Genomic DNA, 19,754 nt, shown 5'->3' with positions numbered 1-19,754 from the left:
CCATATTATGACAAGAGCTGTTCAGCTAATTAAACGACAGTCCATCATTACTTTAAGGGAAGGGAACATTCTCGCCTGCGTTTGGGCCTCTTGTTCACATGCAAACATATCTCACATACTGAGATATTTAAAAAAAACAAACAAACATGTGGGCTAGATATGTGTGGTCAAGGCCTAAGACTTGAAGGTCAGTCAATCGAACCATCAAAAGCGGTGATGATGACCAATTAACGGCACCTCAGATTAGAGCACACGCAAATGCTTCAAGGAATTCAAGCAGCAGACACAACATCAAGTGTTCGGGGGAGACTGTGTGAATCAGGCCTTCATGGTTGGATTGCTGCTGCTGCTGCTGCAAAAAAGCAGCACAGAGGGAGACCAACAAGGAGAGAGAATTGCTTGGGCCAAAAAACAGAAGGAAAAGGCATTTTTGGTTCCAGCCACCATGCCTTTATGGGATGCACACGGGTGAACAGAGTATCAGTATCTCCATGTGTGTCTCCCGCCGTGAAGCATGGGGGAGGTGACGGTGTGGGGGTACTTCGATGGTGACACTGTGGCCAATTTATTCAAGTCGCCCTGTATGGCTCTGAAAGGGCTGTTTGACCAAGAAGGAGAGTGATGGAGGGCTGCATCACATGACCTGACCTCCACAATCAGACCTTAACCCAGATGAGATGGTTTGGATCGCAGAATGAAGGGGAAGCAGCTAACAAGTGCTCAGCATGTATGGGAACTCCTTTAAGACAACTGCCCCATGAAGCTGGTTCATAATAGTCATGATATGAAAGTCATGATAAAGCTTACCTTAGCTCGAGATGTGCTAACGACAGCAAAATTGGCGCTTGCTGCTAGATATAAGAGACCTGCTTTTGTCTACTTCTGTTTGTGATAGACGGGGTTAGCCGCTCGTCTGAAGCGTAGATCATCTTCAGAGAAGGTGCAGGTAAAACTGTGTTTCCGCTTGAATTTCCCCTGTTTTAAATTTCATCTGGCAGAGAGGCTCCGGGCTGAAAGTGAATAGTCCACCGCCACAGAAATATCAAATCATTGGTATTGAGTCTGGGATGAAATCAAAGATTGACCTATAAATTAAACCTTTTTTATGATTGTGACACTATTACAACTGGTGCCATATGCCCACCCCCCCCCCCCCCCAATGTTATTTGTGCTTGCACATTAAGGTGTGACCGTTTATTTCTCTCCGCAGACTGCTTTGAAGCGAACCCTGTGAGGAGGATCCAGAACGGCACACTATTCTGGTGAGTTCCCAAATTGAAATTAAAACCCTCTTCGTATTTGCATAATATACCAGCACACATAACCCCAAAGACTGTGAACATGAGCAGAAAGGGATGAGGTGGAGGGATAGAAAGGAAAGGTTTTGATGAGGGTATGCTGAAAAAACAGATGTTTCTTTGCTCTGACTCCATCGATCACTCAGTTTTCACTCCACAGGGTCAGCGTGTTTGACTCACCCTGCATGCATATTCTCCCTGCATTAAACACTCAGGCAAACCCTGCAGTTTTACCAGTTTTCTTTCCTTATTCCCCCTCATATATTAACTCAAACGGAGACACAGAGGAATGCAAAGAAAAAAAAAACCCCAAAACACAGCATCTCCTTCTTTTCCTCCCTTCTCTGTCACATGCAGATTTAACCACATGTTCGCATCCAGAGAGAGAGGGCGAGCGAGACGCTGCAGAGTGACACTGTTAGCTATCCTCTCACATAGGCAGGGTTGGGCTGGCGCCACGGCTGTTTGCCTCATAGCCTGCACAATGGGAGTCGGCTCCATTATCAGAGCTGCTGCTTCGCCACCCTGCAGCAAACCCAGCATCCTCTGCTCCTGCAGATTTAATTTCTTATCTCAATAGGGAAAACAGCCCCTCTGATGAACAGCAGAAAACACCCTGGGCTGCTGTGAACAAGGATTGAGAATATATACAATAGATGGTTTGATAATCTTATGAACGGGCGCAGCTGATATTCCTCATAGGAATTTTCGGTTCGTCATAGATGTTCGAGGGTATTTGCTTTATATTGTAAATAATGATTCATGGAAGGGAAGGTCTTTTCACCACTGATCCAGCGGTGAAGCAATTATTTATGGGGCTACTGTCAAGGACATATCATATAAGGCTTAAACAGGATCCATAGCAGGTGAATGTATAGTGTTCTGCTGTTGTTTTGTGCATCACATTCCAGGACAAAGTCGTCTCTGAGAGAGATAAAAGCAGCTCTTCAGCTGCTGTACTCTCACGTGACATAAACTCGGCATGAACTGGCGCCACACGTGTGCTCCTCGTGTTGGAAGTCTTACTGGAGCTTGTTGTCACCTTTGGAGAATTGAGTAGCTGGATGTCCTTAACGACACGTTTGCGTGAATGACTTCGCGCCGTGATGTTACTTCGGGAGTTTATCCCCTGTTGTCTCTGCCGTTTGCTTTTTTTTTTGACAACCTGCAAGATTTCTTTGTTTCGCTATTCAGCAAGAAGTCAGCGATGGAGCTGAAGGATCTGACTTGTGGCTTACCCAGCCCTCTGCTAACAGCTTCATCAATGTCACAGAAAGCCACTACAGTGGTAATTGTGTGTCAGCTTTCCCAGGCTCTAAAACAGAAGTTATAAAGTGGGGACAAAGAAGTTATGTAACTTGATATACCCTGGCTAAGTTAGCGTTCTTGTGTTTTACAGTAATCACCAGGTAGGGCTGCACCCACTGATAGCAGTGCTATCTTTTTGGTGGTCTGACACGTCAAGAGTAATTTATTACGATCATTAAAGTTTCAAGATCTTCTCTGCCTGTAAGGCTCTGCAGTTCCTTGATGGATGTTACTTTAAACATCCTTTTCTGTAAAGCACTTCAAGCACAAACATTGTTTTTTTTTATCTTGGATATAATAAATACTCACAGCTGGTGTAGTAAAAATTCATTTGCAGTGCAACATTGCATGCGCTGTATGTGTGCTCGTGCTGCACTGCGCAGACACCCTATCAAAGCATGTATGAGAGACATCAACATACGGCAGGCATGGCTGCTAAACGCTGCTGATATCGAGCCTGATCCTTTTCAGGTGGCTGGGGTTTACATAATGTGGTACTCTGAGAGGACATTGATTTTTCTTGCTTTGAACTGGCAGTCCTGCAGGATGCTTTTCTGCACTGGGGGGGAGTCTGGCTTCAGCACTGCACGGGGAAGCAGAAACCGGCTATATCAGCTCAAAGGGTAATTGTGAAGAAATAGATAGTAGGTAATCCAGTGAATAATAAAACTTTTAAAGGCAAAACCACTGGCTTAGGGTTCTTCCACCAAGAAATACATTATGTCCTTATGTTTAAAGTAAAATGAGCAAAAATATTATCAGGAGGGACAGGTTGGGTTGAATATCTGGTTCTTCAGATTCTTCTTAAATGCAAGTTGATGAAGTGGTCATGAGATTATTAATTATCCCCTCTGAGGAGGTGATTGTGGTCTCTTGTTGGAATCCGAGTACAAAGAATGAGACATTATTACATGTGAGGTCCAAGTGCTTTTATTAGTTTTCCCCCTAAAAGCTGTTTTATAGAGAAAGACTTCACAGGAAAGAGCTGCTACAGTTTCACGTCTCTCTGCAGTCCGATTCATGCATTTGTTGTTGTCTTGATGTCCATATTGGTGCGAATCTGTCTGCTTACTGGAAGTAGTTTTTAACGAGAATAAACATTTGCAAACATTGTGAGACTTTGTTACCACGAAGGCACACGGCAAGTGTTTGAACGCTGGATGTGAAGGTTGAAAAGGGACCAAGCAGCAGCGCAAAGAGACCTGTTGAGGATCGTGATAGCGTGAAAACGCTTTGCGATCTCTTTATGTGGAGGGAAAAAAGTATAAAGGAAGAAAAAAGTGAGTCCTCGCAGATGCACTGATAATCGTCTTGAAACGCATTTTGGTTAGATTTCTTCCTGCTCAAACTACAAACACATAAAGAGAAATGTTGTTTTTTTTGTCAGTTTTTTTCAATTCAGCAGTCAAAACAAATCAGGTTTACCTGTGTGCGACCCTTAATCACTGACGCTGCTCGCTGACAGCCAGGATATGAACACAGTAAACAAAAAGTTAAAATGCATTCGATGGAAACAGCAAAAATATATAAGCAAGTAAATACTGAAATATCATGTGATTTAAGTAGCACTGACATTTCGGGATGCTGTTAAAATGCTTATTTAACAGTTCTTCTTCCATTAAGTCTGACAAAGGCTTCATAAGCATTACCTCAGGTTGTAAATCTACCCAGACTGAAATACATCGAAAATAATGCTTAATATAATAATGAATCAGCCCTAAGCAAGGTATTCCATAAATGACTGATTATAAGCAGCTATGCAGGGGATACGTTTGTGTATCTGTCACCTAAACATTTATTTCTTTTTATTAAAACTGTGAGACATTTGAGTCCCCTCAGTCTGCTGCAGCTGAGACGCATGTTCTCAAGCAAATTATGTTTTTCTCGTGTTGTCTTACAGCAGGCAAAAGCAATTGATATAAGTCTAATATCTTGTGAAATTGCAGAGCTCTTGGATTAACCATTTTTCACCACGAGAGCGCATTCAGCACGCTGCAAGCATCAGCACGCCAAAGTATAGATTTTTGACTCGTTTTGAAATTAGACTCTCTTCATGCAAATAGCTGTTTTGATGTCTTTTGTTGGCATCTGCTGCTTTTCTCAGGGCGCTATAATTAAACAGGAGGAGGCCGCAACCCTCCTTTATTCTATGTCAGTTTGAGAAATGGCTGTTGCAGAAACGCACTGTGTCAAAGCGATGCGAGCCGAACAACAGCGAGATTTCACACGCAATGCAATCCTTTTTTTTTTCTTCTTGTTTTAGGAGCGTGCGTATGTGAGGTTTCGTGAATTAATCTTCATTACGGCGACAGCGTCGATGTCTGAAAATGCACCAAAAATCAGTTTGTGGAAAATTTGTGCAACAGTATCGCATCATGTTTTGTATTTATCACAGTTAAGTATCAGTTAACAGCCTGAAAATCAGAATTTGTGAGGACAAATTCCTTGTTGCTCTGCAGCTGATAAACCTGCCGAGCTGCTTTGATCCCTTGGTAATGGCTTAAGTCACGACATCCCCAATTACAGATAAACACATTAGGAAATGGGGGTTAATCGTCAATTTAACATAGTTAAAGTACCTTGAGCTTCTTTCAATTGTTCCCTGACGTTTTGGGAGCAACACTCCATCAAAAGACAAATAATCTTTTGGATTTATGGAAAAAATTAGTGTTTTTTTTATTCACTCTCCACGTGTCACCACCCAGGTTTACACCCACGACACATCCCCTGATCTGACAACATCCTCAGGATGATGCTCGTATATCATCATTAAAGAGCACTGACTCGGGCACTTTGTCAGAGTTTGCAGTCCACTGAAAAGGTACAAAGGGGGGCAGAAAATAGATCTCTTTGATGAACATCAGATTATGATGGAGAGGTGAGCAAACTTTTCTCCCATTCGCTGCCCACACGTGCGGTGCAGCAAGACCTCAAAGAGCACAAAGACGAGCTGCGAGAAGGGCGTAATCCTCATGGATCTTTGTTAAAAACTACAATGAAAAGTAAATATCTCCTCTCAAATTTAAGTTAATATATAAACCACAAAAGATCAAATAAATATGCAAATTTATTATCACTATTATATTTACATGTATTTTGTCTTTGTAGTATTGTACACTAAGTATTTTTAGGCGCATACATTTACATTCCAAAGACAGGCTTTTTCTTTAAGAGTCTTATGTGTCTGTATTATCAGAGGATCAGCAGCCTCTTTCAGCCCGCTTGTTATAATGTGACATGTGAAAATCCCACTGATTCTGCTTCGGCTGCAGTCTGCATTTGCTCAGTTTTAGTTGGCCCACCTCTGACGGAGGTGTCTCCAGAATTAGAAACCTTACTGACAGCAGCTCTCAGGTGAGATAACATGCAGGGTTTTACTGTAATAAACCTGAAATTGTTATAAAATAAATAAATAATATATAAAAAAGAGGCCATTAGAATCCAATATTCAGCTTGGAGTGTTAAGAACAATGAGCATTTACAGTGTAGTGAAGGCAAAGCTACTATCTATATATGTTTATTTCACTAAAAAAAAATATGTGTTTGCATCTATCTATACATTAGATTCATTATACTGGGATTTGTGGGCCGGACCAACACCCACATTCAATGTCTGCTTGCAACCCCTCGTCACCAATTATGCCTTAGTATGAGCACGAGCGGTGAGTTAAGTCCAAAGAGGCATTCCTTTCCTCGCAAATGGTTTCATTTGAAGGATTTTCCGAGGTCTAAAGAGGTATCCATTTTTTCACAGAAAAAGGCAAACATTTGAAAAAAGATTAGCATAATGTTGTGAGTCCTCTTTATTCTGTGAGTTTTCCTTCTGGTTTTCAAGTGGAAACAAACAAATGTCACTTCATAAAGTGGATTCAGAGGCGGTTTGCATCTGTTCAGTGTACGGCCCAACTGATGCTGGGTTTTTGAGGTCATGCTGATATTCATATTTGGGGTTTTAAAGAAAATCTGGTCGCGATTGGCTGCACTTGTGTCACTGTTTCTTAGTCACCACAGACCTAGTTTCATATTTCGGTTCTACAATTTCTTCTCATTTCTCAGTCGACATACAAACCAGTGAATACATACACACCCATATGTATCGGTATATCAATATATCTGCAATCAGCTTATATCAGCTGATTTATCTGTCCAGCTCCAGTTCTGGGCCTGTTTTCTGTTCATATCTGAATAATGTATTCATATTCAGTTCATTTAAAACAATACATCATTAGATTGCTTGTTTTATGATATTTGGGGATGTTCGCTATTTCTAATGACTTTTCCCGTTCACACAAGAGTAGTGATTTTTCATCTGTTATGCTATAATGTGACAGTCTGCTCATCCTGTTTGACATATACTCAATTAAAACAGTGTAAAGACAATATATTTGATGTTTTACCTCATCATCTTCATTGATTTTTGTAAATATCTGCTTATTCTGAATTTGATGCATCAACACGTTTCCAATAAGTTGTGACAGGAGCAACTAAAGACTGGGAAAGTTGTGGAACGCTCAAAGAACACCTGTTTGGATCATTCCACAGGTAAACAGGTTGCTTGGTAACAGGTGATAGAATCATGATTGGGTATAAAAGGAGCATCCTGGAAAGGCTCAGTCGTTCACAAGCAAGGATGGAGTGAGGTTCACTACTAATCGGATAAAATTGGTTAAAGGAGATTAATACATGGGCTCAGGAACACTTTGTAAAGCTGTTGTTGGTGAACACAGTTCATTTGGAAATTTTGCATTCTGGGGTTTTTTCTTGTTTTTACACAGCGGCCCAGCTTTTTTGGAATCAGGCTTGTATATACCAGGAATAACACTCATTAGTTAAAATCAGCGCGATGTAAATGTGTCCGATTTTGGCAAAAAAAAAAAGGCTAATTATGAACTGCGGTGCCTGGGCAGTTTGATGTTATACATTAAAAGGAACAAACAAGATATCCAAAAAAAAAAAAAAAAAAACAAAGCCCAGAGGAAACAACATCAAAGCACATATGGGAGAACACAGAAAAAATCTAATCCAACCATTACAGAAGAGACACACAAGCACATACAACAGACAAAATACTAAACATCACAAAGCGATACAAAACTGTGGTATCTGTGACTGACGTGACAGTCACAATAATGATACATAAAGGCACTTGTTTGTGTCAGTGCTGTTAATGGATACTTCGTCTGTGTTTCTTTCTTTCTCTTTACTGTCGAACAGCGACGACTCGGGCAGTAATTTGAGTTTGCAGCCGCTGACACGATATCTCAGATTAAGATCAAAACCGCAGTGAAATGTGATATGTTCCCGTACACAGCGGGAGATGTGGCAACAGAACAAAAATCCCTGCTTACATGCTGCACGAAGCAGTTTTTCTTACCTTATATGCTTTAAATTGTATTTTTTTAATAGCATGTTGCAGCCGCTGCAGCAGAGATAATAATGTAAATGTGCTGGTTGAGTTTTCGGTATGAAAAGGCAAACAGCCTCTCGGTTTGATGCCTCAGAAAAGTGGCATGTTTAACGGTTCACGCTGTGAGTTTCTCTGGAGAATTGTGTCAGTGAGACCTGGCATCTCCTGAGACAGACCTAGCGGGACGTCCCAGGCTGCGCGAAGATGAGAGTTGCTCGATTAAGAGCGAGCTGAAATGCAGCTTTATGCTCTCTGATCCAAACACCACACGGTCGCTTTTTTAATTTTTCCCGTTTTTTTTTTTTTCACTTTGCCTCAGGATGCACAAACAGCTGCATCAATTACAGCTGCATGTCAGCGGTTTGATGGATCAAATGAAATAAATCTAATGTGGGTGAAAATGTCGAGTACAAACATGACAAGGTGAGACAAAGCTTAACAGCGATTCATAACAGACACCGTGTTCCCTTTGTTTGAAATAAACCTCCCCTGATTGTGCAGCAAAACAAGGAGAGCCATAAATTATTCAGGTGCTCCCCGATGGCCGCCCAGTTACAGCCGCTCACTTGCATTTGACTGGACGTGGTCTTCTGCCGTGCTCCTCGGTGATCCGCCTGTTTTAAAATGGCAGCAAAATACATGTGACCTCGGTGTAGGCCTGCCTTCACTCTAATGCTTAATTTATTCATTACCCTCCGCCTGCACAGGGTGTGCGCTGCAAAGCCCGTAATCATAAATAGTGTAGATTAGAATATAAAAATGAATGTGAAGGGGAAGGAACACAGGGGATTATTACAGATATATGTAAATAACAAGGTGAAATATGACTCCTTCTTCATCACAGTGTGAACAAAAGGAAGAGGTGAGAGAGGAATAACAGAATGCAGTGGTCATAGATAATAACCCCATTTGCGGTATTGTAGCCCATGAAGGACATCTCTCTCCAGACAGCACAGCATGTCATTTTTCTACTCTGCTGTTCCTTCATTCATGCTGATGTGAGGTTTGCTGTAGTGACTGCCAGGAAAAAAAGGAAGACGGTTGAATGCCCTTCTCTGTGAGGCATTTCTTAGGGTTTTAACGCTTACATCTCCGCGACTAGCTGTCCACACAGCTTGAGGGCTCAGTCAATTTCTGCAGATGTACGGTCGTGACACCGGAAAATGGCGTACGACAATGAATTCTTGCAGGATATCAGGCTGCCTCCGCAGATTGTGACACTCGCTGCAGATGTAAGCTTGAGTTATAATCCTGAACATGTCTATGAAAGCCAACACTCTTCTTTGATGCTATTCATGGTGGCCATTTTTTTCAGAAACAGCCATTCATTGCATTTGCATTCAGTAATTCCCTCTCGATGCAGTTGTTCCTATCATTAGTGGCGCCGTCAAATGATTATAGGAAAACAATACATGCATGTTTTCCAGCCAGGCTGTACCTCCGGGAAGATCAAAGTCAACTTTATTGACAATTTCGCCATATACACAGGACATGCAGAGGGATCGAAATACTGGCTCTACATCAATGAAGGTAAAACAGAAAAACAAGTGTTTAATAAATAAATACATGGGTGCAAAACAAGTAAAAAGCACTATGAAATACAAAAAGTTAAGTTAAAAAGTCAGGATCAATAACTACCATACATACGGTGAGGCCATAGTTCTTGTTCCAGCAGTTACAGTTTGTGTTTAAGTGAAAAAGCCCTCTAGTGGTCGTTTTAATGTTAATGGAAGCAAAGCGGGGAAGAGCAGTGAAGTTGTTATAAAGCAAGAAACTCTCAGGGCTGCAGCATGAGTATAAAACGTCCGTTGCCACCTCTAAAAACAACCACAAGCAGTGCAGTTCATCACGTAAACAGGCTTGTGTCTGGCAAAGGGCATTAATGTTGCCTTCAGGGCGCCATCCAAACCTTAACGAGAAAGTTTTCAGACCAGGCACGTAACACCTCTTGCTATACAATATGCTTCAAATGCGCTGTACAGATCCCAGTACAGTGTCACAGTATAAACCTGTGAAGTGTTTTTGTCCTCTCATTAGTGATTTGCACAAACATGGGAAGGGTGTGCAGCTAAAAACTGGAATCGAACGGTTTTCTTTATTTTCATCCTGGAAAACAGCCAACTGACCAAATCCCTCATTAAAGCAAAGTGAGTTTGTTTGGCTGCACCGTAAACAGACACACCAGCCGCTCTTCTGGTGCATTAACGACTAAGTTGCTCATCGAGTGTTTGCTACAGTGTTAAAACGCACTTGCTGTTACCACGGTGACCACAGGTGTCGCAAAATCAACCAGGCACTAAATCTTAGGGATTACACTTTTAAAGTCTGAACATACTTTTAAAACTTCTGCTGTTTACAAATCTTAGAAAAATGCGGCGCAGTGCATCCTCTGTGACAAATCTCTTTTTAAATACAATCTTTTTTTTTTAATTCACCCGTCTTCACCCGAATTGAAACATTATAGCAACTCAGTAAGAGAGACTTAAGAATATTATCAATAATGAAACAAAAACTTAATCCCCCTCCTGCTCTAAACCTTATGTGTTGCAGTATAAGTCATTTAGTCGTTCACGTGTCGTGCACTTGAGAGCCTCTCAGTGTATACACCGTTCACAGGCAGAGTGCAGGTTGGGGAATCGTTTCTTAATGTCTGTTATCTATGTAATCGTTCTCTGAGTGCATGCAGTCATCAAGGGACTTACAGACACAAATTGAGGTCAACTCCGCTCACTTTTAACAGAGACGCTACCCAAATAAATGGATCAATAACTCCTATAATCACTTTCCCACTTTGATTCTGTCTGAAAATTCTTTCTCCTGAATCCAAAATGAGAAAACACGTCCCTGTGTGAAGATTGGAGCGGGATAATGAGTAAATATCGTGTCATTATTCATGCCGAAACCTGCTTTTAAGCCACTGTACAGCGAAACTGAAATGACCTCAAGTCCGCGTGTTAATCAGCGTTGTCTTTCTTAACAACACATTTGTCAACAAAACTTGACACGAGATTACGAGTGGAGTTTCTTTGTCACAGTCAGAGATCATTAGTCATGCACCATTGCCCGTATTCGGATGTGCATGTCATCATGAAGCACAGAACCGGGTTTCAGCATCAGGGTGGCGCTCTGATTAAATCCCCAGCCTGTGTTTGCTCCCCTGTGTCCTCTCCTTTTGGCACATAAATTGCAGGGAGCTGACCTTTCATCAGATATGCACGGAAAAACGCGAGTGTTTAAGCTTCGAGAACCAGACATGTTAACTTCAATTAATCAAGCGAATGCCATTACAGCAGGTGACATGCACGAGGCGGTTCACTGCACCATCCACATATTTTACTCATCATCACTCCGAGGCATTGCTTTCTGACTTTTCTCCCAGTGGACGGGGCTGATCGTCGGGCTCTGTTTCGCAGTCACGCACTAGTCTGCAGCACTGCAAGTCTATGTGTGGGCTTCCCCGCTAGCATGGCATTATATAGCAGCTTCAAGAGGGGCGCTGTTTTTAAAAACATTTGACAGCAATGAATGAGTAAGTGAGGTTTTTATTATTCTCTCATGCATACAACTGTTCCCACACAGCATTGGCTTACAAGACACCACAAACCCACATAAGCCAGATGCAGAAAGTCAGAGTCAGATTGTCATACATCATCTAAATCAGTGGCAAAAGCATGAAATAATGTAATTCGAGATGAGAGATTACAATGAGACTACATTCTTTATGAGTAGTCTCGAATATTTCAGGACTTGGTCGAGCATTTAAGGAAGATTTAAACTCTTAAATGATCGTAGCATGTACAGCACAAAAGAAAATGGGATTCACTTTCCAATTAAACCAAATCGCACACCTCCCACAACATCTTTTCCTCCTGAATGTTTATGAAGCTGCAAACTTCAATGGCTGGAGGAAGAATAGCAGCTCCCAAACTGCAAAAATGAAGGACTTCTAGATAAGTGGGATGTTACATATGATTTAGCGCCTAATGTCTGTTTAAGATGCACAGCATTACCTTTAACATCTTCCCTTAAACTTGAATAAGCTGCAGCTTAACCGAGGGGTTTAAAGTAGTGTTCAGTCAATGTAAGAGTAAGATGCAAGCAAATGTATACAGACGTTTGTTGTGGTAATTCTTTGTGGAAGAAAAGTGGCAAGGTGATACATAATCTGCAAAAACATGCAGCCCACTGAAAATTGGTTGTAAACAGTTTTGATTATTAATTATTTATTTAAGAAGAAAAAAAAGTTAAACGTCCTCTTGTGTCATTTTTCAAACATGAAGATTTTCTGCTTTTTTGTGTCATTGTAACTTGAATGTTTTGGGTTTTTTTGTCTGTCAAACAAAACAAGACATTTGAAGATATCAGTTTAGGCTCTCTGAAATGTTGTTTGTTGTTGAAATGTGTATTTTTCACATTTTTTTTACATTTTATAGACCAAAGAAAAAAACAGTTAACAGTACAAATTGTGGCTGGACAGTTTCGCCTAATATTTATATTACAGCATAATTTGAAGCAATAAGCAATAGCAATCATTTGAATTAGAGGTATTTTAAGAACATTTTTTGTGCAAAACTGCAATAATAAACAAAGCAAAAATACAATAAAGTCAAGCTGCAGGTTTCATTCCCCCAACCAAGTCAAACGCAATCAAACTTTCCAACTGCAAAATTAGGTCAAAGCAAGTAACTCGTTCTCAGTTTTGCAGGAACTGATATGACTGCATCTGCATCATTCAGAATAACTTGTCTGCAGAATCTCAGTGTGCATGCTAACATCAAAACATACATGAAGTACGAAAAGGAAAAGTACTCATTATGGTGAATGGTCCATTTCAGAATAATATATATCACAGGATTCTAGTAATTACTGCATTAATGTGTTCATCATCACTTTATTGTTGCAGCTGGTAAAGGTGGAGCTCATTTTAGTTACTTTAACTACTTTTGAATAAATAATTTCAATCTGCAAAGTAACTAAAGATAAGAAATTTTAGGGCAGTAAAAAGTACAGTATTTTGCCTCTGAAATGTCGATATAGCATAAAATGCTTAAATAAAGTACAAATACCTCAAAATTGTACAGTACTTGAGTAAATGTACACATTCCATCACTGATAGTGTCAGGGTTAATTGATAGGACAGGTTAATTGATAATGAAAATAACATGATGTGTTACTGTTTTGGACACAAATTAAACCACCCTCGTTCACCCAGTCACACACGCGCTCACACACTGATGGCGGCGGAGCTACTATGCAAGGCTTGAGGTCCTTGCTCTGGGATACTTGGATTGGATTGTGTCGCATGGATTGAACAGCCTTAATCAATAATCCATTCTGCCTCATGCTACAGCCAAGCCCAAATACAGCATAAATAATACGATACAATCATTAACACAATCAATGCGAGTCAATAAAATAGTCAGAAAGTGTTATTTAAGGAAATTAATTAAGACGAGGTCAAATAAGAAGGTCAGGATAAAGTAGAAGCTAATTGTGTACAACATGCCTGTCTGAAATTTTTAGAGATATTTTAAATGGTGTTGATAATTTTTAAACCCTAGCTCCTCCACTAAGTTTCATAATCGGGGAGCCTTGAGGGGAAAAATCACAAATCGGTAGCACAACTAAGGAACCCCCACTACAAATTCACCAAATTAAGGTTAATATGATCCTGGCTCTTACTTGGCCTGACTTCAGATACCCAACTTGTGCTAATAGACGTGGTGATGAAAATGAGATTAAATAAAAGCATGGATAATTCTCTCAAGGTTGGGAAAGTCCATATTTTTATCAGTACTTTCACTGGAGGAAGCAATAGGGAACAGCCCTTACATCCTCATCTCAGAAAAAGATCTGAGCAAGAAAAGCCGCCAGATCCTGACGCACAGACGAAACAGGAGTTTCTAGAAAGGCTGCAGATTTTCTGTTCCTTTGTTGAATCAGATTAATACAGCCGAGTGGGTGGAATTCAGCAAACCTAGATTCATTATCATTAACACGCAGGAAGTTTGGGGAGAGTACTTTATATCTGCAAGCCAATCATTAAGGTGAACCGGCTGGTGTAATTTGACAGGGGATTCAGTCCTAATAATTTCATTACTGACTGAATATGAACGTCTTTCTTATTGCGAACATTTTTAAACATGATATCAATGGTTTTTAAAGGCTGGAACTAGTGGGTGTGCACTGGGGGAATAGATACCGTGTTTGCAAATGAATAACCGAGTTGGATCATCCGATATCATTACCATGCAGAGGCAGAGTAGATTTAAATAGAGCGGAAATCAGTGTGGCCTGAAAAATATGAGAAAGAGTCAGAGGTTGGAGGTAATGACCTTTCATTCATTTACACTAGTTTAATAGATTAATCATACTGTTGGCAACGTTTTTGAACATTTGTAATTGGCTTTCTTTAGGAATTAAAAAAATAAAATCAAAACTTCCTGAAAACTTTCAAGCTTTTGTGCTGATAAAGAGCAGTTAATTGAGGCCTTCCTCAATTAACTGCTGTTTAGCAGCACCTAAACTCAATTCATGGGAAAACACCAAACATGAAATCAGGATTGAGATGTTGCACCACCTCCAGCAGCAGCAGGAAATGATCAGCACGTCATGTCTGGACCGTTTGAAGGCCAATAACTGTGTGACATAAACCCTTTTTCAAGACTTTCAAGCAGGATGACCTGGTCTGTGGTGTCAGCTGCCTCACTGAGATCAAAAAGGGTTCAAACGGAGCAATCACAAGCACAAACAGCAACGAGGGGAGCTCTGGGAAACCCGTGCATGTGCCGTGGAACATCTTAAAGCCCAGCTTTTGCTGCTCTGTGCATTATTATTCCTAGAAGGCAGCAGTTTGGGGAGTCTCTTTTTTCCAAATCCCCGGAGAAATACACAGTTTGTATGAAAAACGGCTGTATTGTCAGCTGCAGCACACTGCACATCTTGAGGTTTTGAAGAAGATTTAGTCCAGGTTATTAAATACTGACTGCACCCCAAGGTGGAGAAGATCTCCAAAGTTACATACATTTAAGAAAGACATATTTTCCCATTGCACGATAGAATCTCTGAAGGCCTGGCAGAGAGCGATTGACATTTCACAGCCTAAGCTCTGGATATTATTCATGGAAATACAGAGCATATTTTGAGAGGCCGATTTTAACGTTTTATAGAGTCCCAGTATCTCACCAGAGGTGACTTGCTCCACTCCATACGACTCCATATCCATTATAGATGGCTGGCTCAGCCAAGCCAGCGGTATACATATGTTTACAACTGTCAAATGCACCAAGAGGACTCACTGAGAGTCATGAAAAAACAGCTATCCATCTGAGCCGGATGGATCCCGAAGACCTTGTTGTAACATTATCTCCCAAGTACATCAATAATACATACAGAGATAAATGTGCCCAACTGCATGGACTCAAAAACATGGCAACCAGCGTCGGGCATGCATTATGATAAAGGACTGGTGGAAATTGACTTTCAATTCTGTCTTTTCCAAATGTGCACACTTAATGTGAATTATTGTGTTTTAAAGAGAAGCATATTGAACATTTACTGATGAAAATCCACATCCTGATTTTAGTGGATTAACACTGAGTTAACAGTAGTGTGCTGTCTGCTCCAGAGGTTGGACACGACAGCGAAACAGAAATTAAGATTACTGTGAAATAAACTGCTGAATTCTTAATTAACTTCCCTCTTCACCCTTATTTATGTTTTAGTGTGAAAGCTCCCTTTGATTGTGCAGTTCAGGGACCGTACAGGGCAGCCAGGTGTTATGAGTGTTTCACTTTTAAGCACAAAGCTTCAGATGTGATTAATAGTTGATGTGCTGAGGCTGGTGGTTCTCAGTTTTTGTTTTAGGAAACTGGGGAGTTTTTTTCCACTTCTAAGACGCTCAGTGAGACTTTGTAGTAACCTCCTAGAAGTTTTTTATTTTTATCTTAAGTTCTGTGTCAACAACTCACACGGCAAAATGTGCTCATGTATTTGTGAGGAAGCAAGGAAGTTGGGCACAAGAGACACAGTGCAAATTAAGGGTTTTCTTTTTTCTTTCTTTTTTTTTCTTTCTCTATCTTGTGAACAGTTTCACAACTGCATTCATGGGATTCAGCCTGGATTATGCTCACAGGTAGCATTTTGTTCAGTGAGGTAGCACATTTTGTCAGTTGTTGGGGGAGTGCAATGCGTCGGAGTCAGGGGTTTGCATCCCCGTGTGTGGTTAGATTTGGGCACCAGAAGCACTTCAGGTTCCAGACAGATTGGGGTTTCAGTTGAATAGTGAGAAGGTAAACACGCTGTCTCTTGTGCTTAAAGTCATTGCTGCCTTTTTGAACCCAGAACGCGATCTTTCCCTCGCCCTAACCAAGTGCCATGACTGCCCAAACATAAACAGGAAAGGAGGTAAATCACGCTTTAGTTGCTGCAAGAACAAATTAGACGTGTAGTCAGGTTTTGCAGATGCATTAATCGACTTGCCAGATATGCCAATTAGCATCGTTCTCCTCATTATGCTCATGAAAACGTTATCTAAGCGGTAGCAATATGTTTCCTTCAGAACATATTTGCCAATATGTGCTTTATACATGTAATTTCTGGGAGACAGAGTTGCACCAGGAGACAAGGGGTGAAACTTTTTTAGTTGACTGGCGCAGCGGAGCATGCATTACATTAGACTTAAGTGAAGAGATTAACATTAACATTAGTTGCAACTAGTGTGAATGCTAAGCTATGCTAGCTGCTCTGTGAGGCTGCTCTTGAGGCTGAGCTAAATGCTAATGCTAGCATGCGAACATGGTTAAAACGACAGTGATAACATGGTGATGATTAGCAGGTATGATACGTATCAGCTGAGGCTGATGGGAATGTCTTTAGTTTTGCAGGTTTAAAACATTTTTGAACTGATGTTAAGATAAGATAAGATAAGATAAGATACGATGGCACTAGAGATAAAGTCAGACGATCATGCATTAAGTTAAAGCTCATGCTTTGAGCTCCCCCTGTGACTCCAGACGAGTTGGTTCTGACCGAATACTTTCTGTTTGCTTTAGTAATGTCAGGATACAGGAAACACACAGGACAGAAGCTAAAGCAGGCAGGAAGAACTAATAACTAGTGATAAATGCAGTCAGTGTGATGTATGAAACAGTGTGCCACTGTTTAACATGTAAATCATAGTGATTTATTTGTGAATGACAAAGTACAGGTGAAATGAAATGGTCTGCAGAAGCACAACTCAAACTCTGCCCCTAACGTGATTGAACCTTCGGTGCTCTTATGCTGCTGCTTAATTCATTTCATCTGCGTTATAGGAAAGACAATGAGACCAATGAAATGAATGAAATTTTTGGGATTCGGCAGCAGTGAAATGAGAGCCAGCTGAGGAAATCAGATAAGCTCTTCATATTTCTCCTTTGACATATTGGAAACAATCTTATCAAACCTCTCCCCCCGTTTGGTCTCTTCATCTCGAGTCTCGCCTTGACAGACAAATCCTGTTACAGTTACCAATAAATTCAGGAATGAAACACAAATTACAGAAGCCCAAGTGTTTACCAGAGAGAATTGGGATGCTTTCACAAGGGGAAGGAAATGAAGAGCAGTTGTTTTGTTTTTTTTTAACCCGTTTTGTTGCTGCGCCGCCACCTCCACAACCTGTCAAAGTGACAGCTCTGGTGACACGCGGGCCCAACTCTGACATTATTTGCAGGCGGTAAATAAGGAGAAATATGTGGCTAGCCAGTATGATTCATCGTTAGTTCCAGGTCTTGTTTACGGACAAGTTGTCACATTCATTTAGCAAATTACGCTCGTGCTTGGGGCTCTGTAAAACGTTTTTTCCCTCCCGCTTTATTGAGTGAGAGGGGATAGTAAAAATAATGAAACCTCCTGTTTTTTCTCTCCTCAGCCTTCAAAATTGTTGACTCGGAGTCAGGGCACGAAATTAGCGCCAGCCGGCGTCCAAATGCTGGTAAAATATGCAAGTGGCTTCACTCACCAGCCAAAAAAAACCCCCCAATGCTAATCTACTGAGTGGCTGGTGAAATTTAAATGTCACTAGCCATTTGGCCGGTGGACAAAAAAGTTCATTTTGCGCCCTGCTCAGAACCCCCTTTAGAATCATTGATCTCTATGTAGGGATTATACAACGAAGGAACGATTACTTTATTGCAGCTTTTTTTTGGGATTCAGTTATATTGTATAAAATTTCAACCAGCTAAAGGCAGCGCTATGACTCTTTCACAACCCTGCTTAGAGGCTTGTATGTAACAGCATAGTATGCTAATACTCGTCGTACTAAGCCCTTGTAATCTTCATGCTTGGATTTGTGAACAGAGGACCATGTCTTTATCGCACACTGTAAATGCTGATGGCGTAATATAGCCGTGTGGAAAAAGTTGCTAGAATTCAGCTCAGTTTTGAAACGATGGTAAAGAGCAAAATGCTGCACACAGTCACGTGCAGTGCACTAAATATGACTGAATGATTGCAAAATGAACAGCTACGGATTAAAGTAAGATTCATATGTAAACCCCTTCTTCTATGATGCGTTCTCCCGGAGACTACAGACCATATGCTTATGTAGCAGTCAGTGAACCATGAAATCACACGGTTTTCATGAAGCTGATTTGCATTTTCTCAGGTTAAAGCTCAATGGGGCAGGAGAGGTAGTTGTAAAACCTTCATTTAGTATATCAGACCTGTCTTTTCTTATTATAGCGGCACAGGATGATCAAAGTGTCACTATTACTGACTGTGATGGCGCATGCTAATGGCATGAGACGTGCAGACAGCAATACCACATTGGGCTGTTTTTAAACAGTCACAGGGTGATCTAAATTTGTACCATTCTTCATCACGAGCTGTGAATATTCAGGTCCAGAACGCAGCGCAACAAAAACAATCGTTCGATGAATTATTGTTTTAGGTTTTAATAAGAGCTGCTTGAGCAGTGGGACTCCATATGAATCCCATGTTTACCTCGTGATGTTTTGTCCTGTTGATGTGACACGAACATGTCAGGCTGCCAAAAACGTCCATGAACTGCGCCCTGCAGTCTGATGACGGTGCCAAAACCTGCACACACTGCGTTAAAGATTTACAAACCCGCCTGTGGAAGGATTACATACGAAATTGGTGGAACCGCATTGCAAAAATGGGAATTAGGAAAATGTGAACTCTAATCCAAGTGAGCAATTTGTTCTTAGGGGAAAATATATCTTGATTTTTTTTTTTTTTTTTCAGCAAACACTGAGACACTGATTTATCACAGGAGGGGTGAGGATGTGAAAGTATCCCCTGGTATAACACACTAGCTTTTATAGCTGCATCATGTACATAACAAGAAGGCCTAAAGGTGAAGATCATGTGACATAGGTAAAGTAAAGTAAGTGGACCTTAAGTTCAGGTTAAAATTCTAAGAATTAACTTGATGTCTTACTTTGCAATTTGTCTCTGAAAGGAGCAAAAAGGACTTCTGATGCACTTCACACTCTTGCTTTTTAATTCGTGGCACCACACACAAATGCCCACACTCTCAAAGGCAAAATTAACTTTATTATTCATATCGACTCCCTGCAATCTTAGATTAAATGATTCATCACTCGCCAGTTGCTTTGGATTAATAACATATTAGGATGTTTGATGTTTAGTAAGCTATGACCTACTATGAGGTTTTACAAGATTTTGGCTGATCGTATCATAAAAACATGTCCAGTTCTTACCCGAAGTATTCTAAT

At 40.7% G+C, this 19,754-nt stretch overlaps 1 protein-coding gene across 1 annotated transcript in view; it reads left to right on the top strand.

The window, feature by feature from the left end:
* Positions 1 to 1,210: 1,210 nt before the first annotated feature.
* Positions 1,211 to 19,754, top strand: part of lrfn1 (leucine rich repeat and fibronectin type III domain containing 1) — a 45,658-nt gene continuing 27,114 nt past the window's right edge. Inside the window, exon 1 of the mRNA XM_041941146.1 lies at positions 1,211 to 1,262. The gene's annotated coding sequence lies outside the window, so the exon portion shown is untranslated. The remainder of the gene's footprint in view (positions 1,263 to 19,754) is intronic.

This window comes from Chelmon rostratus, chromosome 7, assembly GCF_017976325.1.
Source record: "Chelmon rostratus isolate fCheRos1 chromosome 7, fCheRos1.pri, whole genome shotgun sequence".
NCBI lineage: Eukaryota > Metazoa > Chordata > Actinopteri > Chaetodontiformes > Chaetodontidae > Chelmon > Chelmon rostratus.
The sequence above is the reverse complement of the archived record's forward strand: the minus strand, read 5'-3'. Positions and strand labels throughout refer to the sequence as shown.